Source organism: Oncorhynchus mykiss, chromosome 16 (genome assembly GCF_057628025.1).
Source record: "Oncorhynchus mykiss isolate SJ-2025 chromosome 16, ASM5762802v1, whole genome shotgun sequence".
NCBI classification, from domain to species: Eukaryota; Metazoa; Chordata; class Actinopteri; order Salmoniformes; family Salmonidae; genus Oncorhynchus; species Oncorhynchus mykiss.
The window spans coordinates 37690047-37698603 of NC_143037.1; the positions used below are offsets into that span (position 1 = coordinate 37690047).

Consider the following 8557-nt stretch of genomic DNA (forward strand, 5'->3'; position numbering starts at 1 on the left):
CGTCAGTGAGATCCAAAACTATGATCTTCTGTTCTCTATCCTTAGAATTAGTCCACTGTGTCACCAGGGTAGAGCTAGCATGCCATGTGTTTTTAACTCATACAAAGCTGTTCATTTTAGTCTAGTCAAACAGACCCCATTTCAAAGGAAACAAGCACTCATGAAGATCAGGTGTGGCGTTTCTCTCTTTCTGTTTTATTCATTAATTCCCTGGTTTTTCCCTGAAGGTTGACTACTTATATAGTTATGCATTACAGAACAACAACAAGCAGCCGATTGATCTCTTCCCTGGTGTACCCACCCTGTAATGTCACCTATTTACACATTGGGGCAGAGCCCTAGATTATCTGCTTGCGTTGTTCGATTCCTCTTCTGTGTTCTCTCTCTCCTTCTCATTGGGCACACCACGTCATTTCAACGTGGAATTTTGGGTAAAACTTGTTTGAGAGGTTGAGCAATGCCTAGTTAAATATGAGATGTCAACCCTTATTCACCGACTCAAAAAAACAGCCAAAAGTTGGTTGAATTCCCAATGTGTTATCACTGCTTTCAACCATCTAAAAGCACAACCAAATTCCAATGGAAAAACAATGTCAGATGTTTGCTTTACTTGTCCTCTAAATGTGTCATCACTGCACTTTCAACCATTTAAAAACAGTTCAAATGGGAATACAATTTTGTATTTATACAACAACTTAATGTGTTACCACTGTGCTTCATCTAATAGCACAACCAAATGACCTGGATTTCAGTTGAGATTACATTAAAAGTACTTAGTGCAAGTGATCAATGCGTTTCAATATTCTGAACAGATTATTATAGAAATTGTGAAGATCTTGACAATGCAACCAAATATCAACATTTTAAGTATATCTAATGCTTGGATATTTTCTTCTGAGCCACTAGCTTAATATTTAAATTGTATTTTCGGTTGAGTTGGAGACGTGGATCCAACATATAATGTAACTTGTTAATAAGCTATTTACTGTGTTGGAAAAGTGATATTGAATTGTGTTTGGTTGTCAACGCAACCAAATATCAACATTTGAAGGAGATGTAACTTTTGTGCTACTGACTTAGTCTGGTGGTAATTACAGTTTGACTACAAATTAATAATTGATATGTTGGATTCACGTCTCCATCTCCACCAATAATCAAAGTTAAAGCTGAGGACTAAATCAAATCTAACTTTAAATTCACTTAGCGGGGCTATGTCATAAACCCTTGTTTGATTTGATCCTATTCTTTAAATTTTCTTGGTAGCGTTGACAACCAAACACAATTCAATATCCAGTTTGATATGTTGGAGTCTCGTCTCCATTGCAAACAAAAATCAAGGTTAAAGAATAGGACTCAAACACAATAGGACTCAAATCAAATCAAGCTTTAAAGTCACTTAGAGGGGCTATGTCATAAACCCTAAAAGTTCCGGAATGGGGTGAAAATGACAGCCAATCCAAACCAGTCTAATTGGAATTAATTGCAGTAGAGTCATAATCCTCATTTTACTTATGAAGGAAAATAAAAGTAAGGCATGTGAAAGATTGTTAGTGAGAAGCAGAGTTTTCAGGCCGCATCTCCATTTAAGTGTTTTGTATTTTTTCAGCATCTCTGTCTGTTGAGCGACCGTGAGTCAATAGCTAAAATTAAATGGGCTCCATCGATCGGGGAGATTTGGCTGTTTACTGTGTGTGAAGATGGCCAAGCATCTAGTCAGTCAATGATGACGAATGATAGTCATCGGGAGACAATGCCTCCTAAACGATGGAAGGTGAAGTGCCTGACCATGGAAGCCAGAGGACAAGCGTAATCAAGGAAATAAAATGTTGATTCATCCCTGCACTTGTATGCTGGTTAAATCAAAAAGTGGGCTGGTTAATATGGTCATTGTCCAATGATCTGTTCTCTTAACAACTCTCACTTCACAGTTGCTGTCTTTCGGGCTCCTATCCCTTCTACTTGCCGCTTTCAAGTGGTTAACTGTGAAGACAGAGGGTTCGTATTGGCACATTGGAGAGTTCAGTATCTGGCCATGGAATGGAGTGTTTAAAGCAGGGCCAGCAGACAGTAGCAGCCTGTCTTTGTGCACTGGTGTAGAAGCCTGTATCGGTTAACTTGACAGCAGTTTAGCCATGTGGAGAGCTGGTCCCTAAGGAGGTTAGTCTGGTGTTGCTCCCTTTACCCTGGTTGCTAATGGGAGTTGGAGGGAAGTTAGACGTGAGGGGAGTTCTCATTTCCTTTGTCCTAGCTACTTCTATATTTCTGGCATTTGCCTTGGTCTTTGAATATTTTGGTTTGTTATAAGTTGGTACTAAGTGATCTAGAGTGAGATGAGGGCAGATTTCAGTTTTGTTTTCTTTCTACATCCAGTAAATGGCTGTGAACCTTAGGTGGACCTAACCCATTGACTCTCAGCCGTCCTCAATTTGTCTCCATTGACCAGACCACCGCTGTCTCAGCCATTACATCTCCTGTTAATATTTGCCATTAAAATCAGCTGAACGGCGATTAACCGTGGGGCCTATAAAAGACTGCATGTCATCAGTCAGATACAGTGGTGAAATCAGTAGCTTCTCCCCTGGGAATACGTTTTTCTACATCTCAAAAATGAGGTTGTGTGAGGCAGAGGATGGAAGGAGTGGGGGAATTGGGCGAAGGAGAGTGGTCTGATGGTGGATGCTGTGAGAGAAGGGTGGGAAAAAAGATTGTGAGAGAATGATGTTGAAATAATTCAGCCTTAAAGTTTTCGAGAGTGGCACTACAGCTACAATAGCGATTTTGTGTCTTTGTATTCCTCAAAAGTATTGTTTTGAGAATAAGTGGTTACTACAAGATAACAAAATAGGTATTGCCATGCAATGCAACACTCCAACAATGATTGGATGGCCTTTACAGTGCTTGATATAACTATGTTAGCTACAAGACTACTTGTTGTAGTCATTTTAACTCCCTCTCTCCTGTTTGCCAACTAACTGCAACACCTAGCTACTATAGCTCCATGGGCACAAAGGACAGGAGGCAAGGAGACAAGGAAGGAAGCCAATGTTGAATTAGTGTGACTCCTCCAATGGCAGTCCCTCAATAATTCAACTGTGAAGAGTCTGAATCATGCTTTGATGGTTTTCTGTTGCTCTAGCTACTCATCTATGAAATGCCCTATCCATTCAAACAACAAACAGAGCTCTTCAACGCCAGTCCTGGAGGGCTAGAACATTTCAGTTTTTTAATAATCTCCTTCTAATTAGAGACAGATTCAGAACTGGGACACCAGGTGAGTGCAGTTACCTAGCAGGTTTTAGAGACAGATAGCAGGTAGAAAGAAAAAGCTGTGTTTCGGCCCCCTAGGACTGGAGTTGAAGGGCTCAGTATAGTACAGTCAGATCTGAGCCAGAGCTCTATTCTCATCATAGTCCTGGTTTAGTGATATATTCTAATACCCCCGCTTGTGCACTGACCCCTGCCTGCGTCTCATAGCATAACCGTGTTCTGCAATGACAGAGGTGTTGGGAGACAAGACACTCGCTCTATCCTCTGCTATCATTGTTTTTTGTTACATGGTTACACCACATACAGTACCGGTCAACAGTTTGGACACGTCTACTCATTCAACAGTTTGGACACATCTACTCATTCAACAGTTTTTATAAATGTTTTACTATTTTCTACATTGCAGAATAATAGAGAAGACATCAAAACTATGAATTAACACATATGAAATCATAGACTGTTGGAAAAGCATTCCAGGTGAAGCTGGTTGAGATAATGCCAAGAGTGTGCAAAGCTGTCAAGGCAACGAGTGGGTACTTTGAAGTGTCTCAAATATAAAATATATTTTGATTTGTTTAACACTTTTTTTGGTTACTACATTGTTCTGTATGTGTTAGTTCATCGTTTTGATGTCTTCACTATTATTCTACAATGTATAAAATAGTCAAATTAAAGAAAAAACCTTCAATGAGTAGGTGTGTCCAAACTTTTGACTGGTACTGTATATTAACTGTATATTTGTAGGCTCTCATCCTTCTCTCTTATTCAAAGCTTCTCTCCATTTTTCAGCTGTGTACGGAAGTCTTTTCTCTTGTCGTTCTCCTCTCTTTTTGTCCTCAGGGTCAATTGTGAATGTGGTCAGGAAAAAGGCAGCCAGATGAATTCATGTTGCTGTAGAGGAGATGCCAGTCACTAGAGTATAGATGTTATCTGTGATGTTTGAGGTTCATTGATGGGTTACTACCTCAGCTGTATGCCCTCAGTTTAGTACAAGTGGATATGGACAAGAGTATGTCTAGGCCTTGCTATAACGTCAGGTGCGCAAGCAAAGCTAAATTCTAAAAGTGGACTTTTGTCCAGGACAATAGGGTTGTGAAACCATTATAGCCCTGCTGCCATACAGTTACCACATTATCCAGGCTCACAGACATTCTAATTTCTAGTCTTTTTCTATCTGTTCCTTTGCCTCATTGTTCATCTATCCAGGCAGGGACACAAAAGGATCAATTGGTCAGTGTGTTACGAACCGTAGAGAGGTGAGAGAAGGAGCAGGGCAGACAAAGACACGGGCCGGGTTAGTCCATGGTAATACAGTGACTTCCTCTGTGTCATTAACAGGCCACTGAGTGGGATGACACTACCATGCAGGTCAGCCACTCTCACACGAGCAGCAGTCCCTTCGATTCACCTCCATTCTCCGACCCTCTCCATCTTTTTGCCATTCTTCTCCTCCTCGTCATCAGTAGTCTCTCTTTCTCAACTTGCTTTCCTCCGTTTCTTGGCGTGCTCTTATAGAGTGTGACACTCCACCAAAGCAAAACAGTGGGTTGGCACAGTAAGTCACAGCAGGACACAGACAAACACAAAACAGCACAGAGGGGTAAACAAGGTTATTTATAGAGGCTTGTGTTCCCGTGAGGATCTGAAAACACACTGCATAGAGGAGGAAAGAGACAGCAAAAAAAGTGGCATGATGGTAGCTGTCTGTTGTGGTACACGTAGTGAGAGACAGAGAAGTGTGTCTGGTAAGGTGGCTTTCACAGTGTGACACCAAAGACTCTTAATGGTTTGTTAATACAGAATGAAGTTGCAGAATGCTGTCACATTATGTCAGTGTTTCTGGTGGGATGTGAACTCTGGTCTCCCTCTTGGAAATCCAATGTCTTAACCATTACACCAAATGTCCTCTTTGGTTGAGGACTTCATGCAGAGTTACCTCATCAGAACAGCATGATTCCAAATCACCTCCACTACACGTGCATACTGGAGCTGTGCCTGTGTGATCTGCATCAGTCCTTCAGCAATGATGATCACGATTAATTTTCTTCTGTACGTGTTGTGTTTGTGACAATCAGCACTTCTGTTCAAAGAAATGTGGTTATGGGTGTTAATGTGTTTGTTTCTCCATTACCTAAGCTTGGTCATGTGCCTCAGCTCCTATCTACATTTTGTGATTGGCTGCACTGCAGTTGCCCCAAAGCAGAGATTCTCTTGCTGTTTAGGTACTGCCTTTCAAAGCTGTGTATATGCAAGTGTGTGTGTCTGGGTGTAGACTACATGTGTGTGTGTGTGTGTGTGTGTGTGTGTGTGTGTGTGTGTGTGTGTGTGTGTGTGTGCGTGTGTGTGTGTGTGCGTGTGCGTGTGTGTGTGTGAAACGTGTGAAGTGTGTGTGTCTATGTGTGTTTGAGAGTGTGAAGCGTGTGTTTGCATGGCCATCATTTGAATGGCCTGTCAGACACTTTCACAATTGAAATAATTGGTTGATCATTGACTAGATTTTACAGTGTGACTGAATCACTCCGTGATTAAACATGAGAATTCTGTATCTTTCCCGATACCGTACCCTTTAGATATTGTCACAGAAGCTCTAAAGCCACGTTTTTACTCAACAATTGTCTCAACCATTTTGCACTCCCCACCCCAAGAAATACACTATCTTTCAAAACACAACGTATTAAGTGCTTTCTGTGAAAGGCATTACACAATGGTATTGTATACAGTAGACTTCACAGTTCATTCAGCTTTAGTATTCTGATCACAGAGCTCTGATCACGGAATTGCGAACGAGTCATGCGCTTAAATGTCCACAGTGTGTCCGGATTCCCTTTTGCACGCTACATTCAAATGCCAGTATGCATTCTACAAATGGTGGAATAGGCTAAATATGATAACATCTGATGGCAGTAGCTAACTAGCCAGCTAACCTCTGTAGCTCACCAGCAAGTTAGCAAGCAATGCTAAAGGGATTGCAAATGGGTTAGCATAATTCTAGCCAAACTAAAAATAATTTTCCTAAATATTATCTAGCTGACTAGCATGTATGAGTCCAGAAAACACATTCCTGACAGACTAGGAACATATTTCCTCCAATGTTATAATAAAAGGTGCCTCTCGACCCAAAACACAAGTTTTCTGGAGACTTGTGGGAGGAGTGCTGATGATGTCGCCCACTGTATGCGCTTTTGGTAGCCTGATTTTCATCCAAACTGAGGGGAAATCCACACACAATGCATCGCTGACCACATCCTCAATTGGTCAGCCAGATCTGAACACAATCAGACCACAAAGCAACTTTGTGCGTCTAGACGTGTCTTTTCTATCACATTTTTTGTCATTTTACCCCCTTTTCATGATGTCCAATTGGTAGTTATGATCTTGTCTCATCGCTGCAACTCCCCAACGGGCTCGGGAGAGGCGAAGGTTGAGTCACCCGGAAGCCAGCCGCACCAATGTGTCAGAGGAAACACCTCAACTGACAACCAAAGTCTGCTTGGTTGATGAATTCATTGTCAGCACTGCAGCCAAAGTCGGTTCCTCCCCTTGTTTGGGCGGCTCTCGGCGTCGCCGGTTTACTAGCCATCGCTTTTCATTTTCCATTTGTTTTGTCTTTGAGTGTTTGTGTCTGGGCAAGTGTAGTGTTTTACCTTGCACAATTCATTATTCTGAGTAAAGTTACGTTGCTCCCAGTTCTCTGCTCTCCTGCGCCTGACTGCATACACCAGCTACACCCACCATTATGACAAGTGATTTGATTTCCCTGACCACAAATTAAGTTAGGGTGATAAAATGTTCAAATTGGGCTTCTCTCACAGCCATACATCACGGCCAACATATTTCACTACACAGCCACAGGCACCCAGCAGTGACACCCCTCTATTGGAAGACATCATGGGAGCATGACGAGAATTACTCAATAATGGTGTTGCTGCTGGCCCCACAATAACCTGCTTGCCCCAGTGATCACTGTACAGCACAACAGCACACCCCTGCACAGCTATTTACAGCCACAGAGGAAACACTGATACACTGCTGCCTCCTGGTCGGCTCACCGATATTCTGGCTGTAAGATACACACATAGACACACCAATACACGTAAATGTAAATAATGTTTAATAGTAGCTCATTCCATTCTTTCACATTAATAGATATTATGGCTTTAAGATAAACACATATACATACATACAAGCGTAACATGCTGATTCCATTCTATCTCAGTCAAAACTGAACACACACTAACCTGTCGTATGACTTATTTCTGTAGATTTCAAAGCAAATGGCAGTCTGTCTCTGTTAGAGAGCATCATGGAACCATGTTTGATTGTTGTCTGGTCAAGACTGAGTGCTCAATCACCCAGAATTCCCCTCAGCACCACCCTCCCCACAATAGAGCCAGAAGATTTCTGGAGTAGAGAACCTAGACACAGTTGTCTGGTATCAACATCCTTTGACACAGTAACAATGGGAGGTCAACTGATCTGCTGGTTCATCCTTGTGGGTATTTGGTTGTCACCAAGTTTACAATTGACACAATGCGTCTCAGAGTAAATGTGCTGAGTTAGGACCAGGTGTCCCCTGTCCATTCATGATAATCTAAAGCATAACTGATCCTAGATCAGCATTCCTAATCTGAGACACTTTACTAATACAGGCCCTGACTAGTTTGAGAGCTCACCACCTGCTTGCAGAGTGAGGTTACGTGGTATGAACTGGACATAACTGATCCTAGATCAGCATTCCTAATCTGAGACACTTTACTAATACAGGCCCTGACTAGTTTGAGAGCTCACCACCTGCTTGCAGAGTGAGGTTACAGGGTATGAACTAGACACAATTATCTGTGCCGGTTAAATCCTCTCAAAGCATTTAAACACACAAAAAAATACACTATAAATAGTCTGATTAGAAGTACTCCCGGCCCCACTGAAATATCGACCTATCAGGAACATTGAAAATAGCAAGGCTGTTAATTCTCAACAAATATTTATTGTAAGAGACAAGACCCGGTGAATTGTAAGAAACCAGAGTACAGTAAACTTGAGTATAGTACATACAGGAATGTAGAGTAGTTTAGTATAGTATAGTTCAGTACTGTACTGAACTTTAAAAATATATATATATTTCACCTTTATTTAACCAGGTAGAACACCTTCCACTGCAAAGCGGTGTGATAGAAACAACAACACAGAGTTACACATGGGATAAACAAACGTAAAGTCAATAACACAATGGAAAAATCTGTATACGGGGTGTGCAAATGAAGTAAATAGGTCATAGTGGCGAATTGATTAC

General features: G+C 41.5%; 1 pseudogene; it reads left to right on the top strand.

The window, feature by feature from the left end:
• The window catches only part of LOC110491047 (serine/threonine-protein kinase mTOR-like), a 32210-nt pseudogene extending 25077 nt beyond the window's left edge, over positions 1 to 7133 (top strand).
• The last annotated feature ends 1424 nt before the right edge of the window (positions 7134 to 8557 follow it).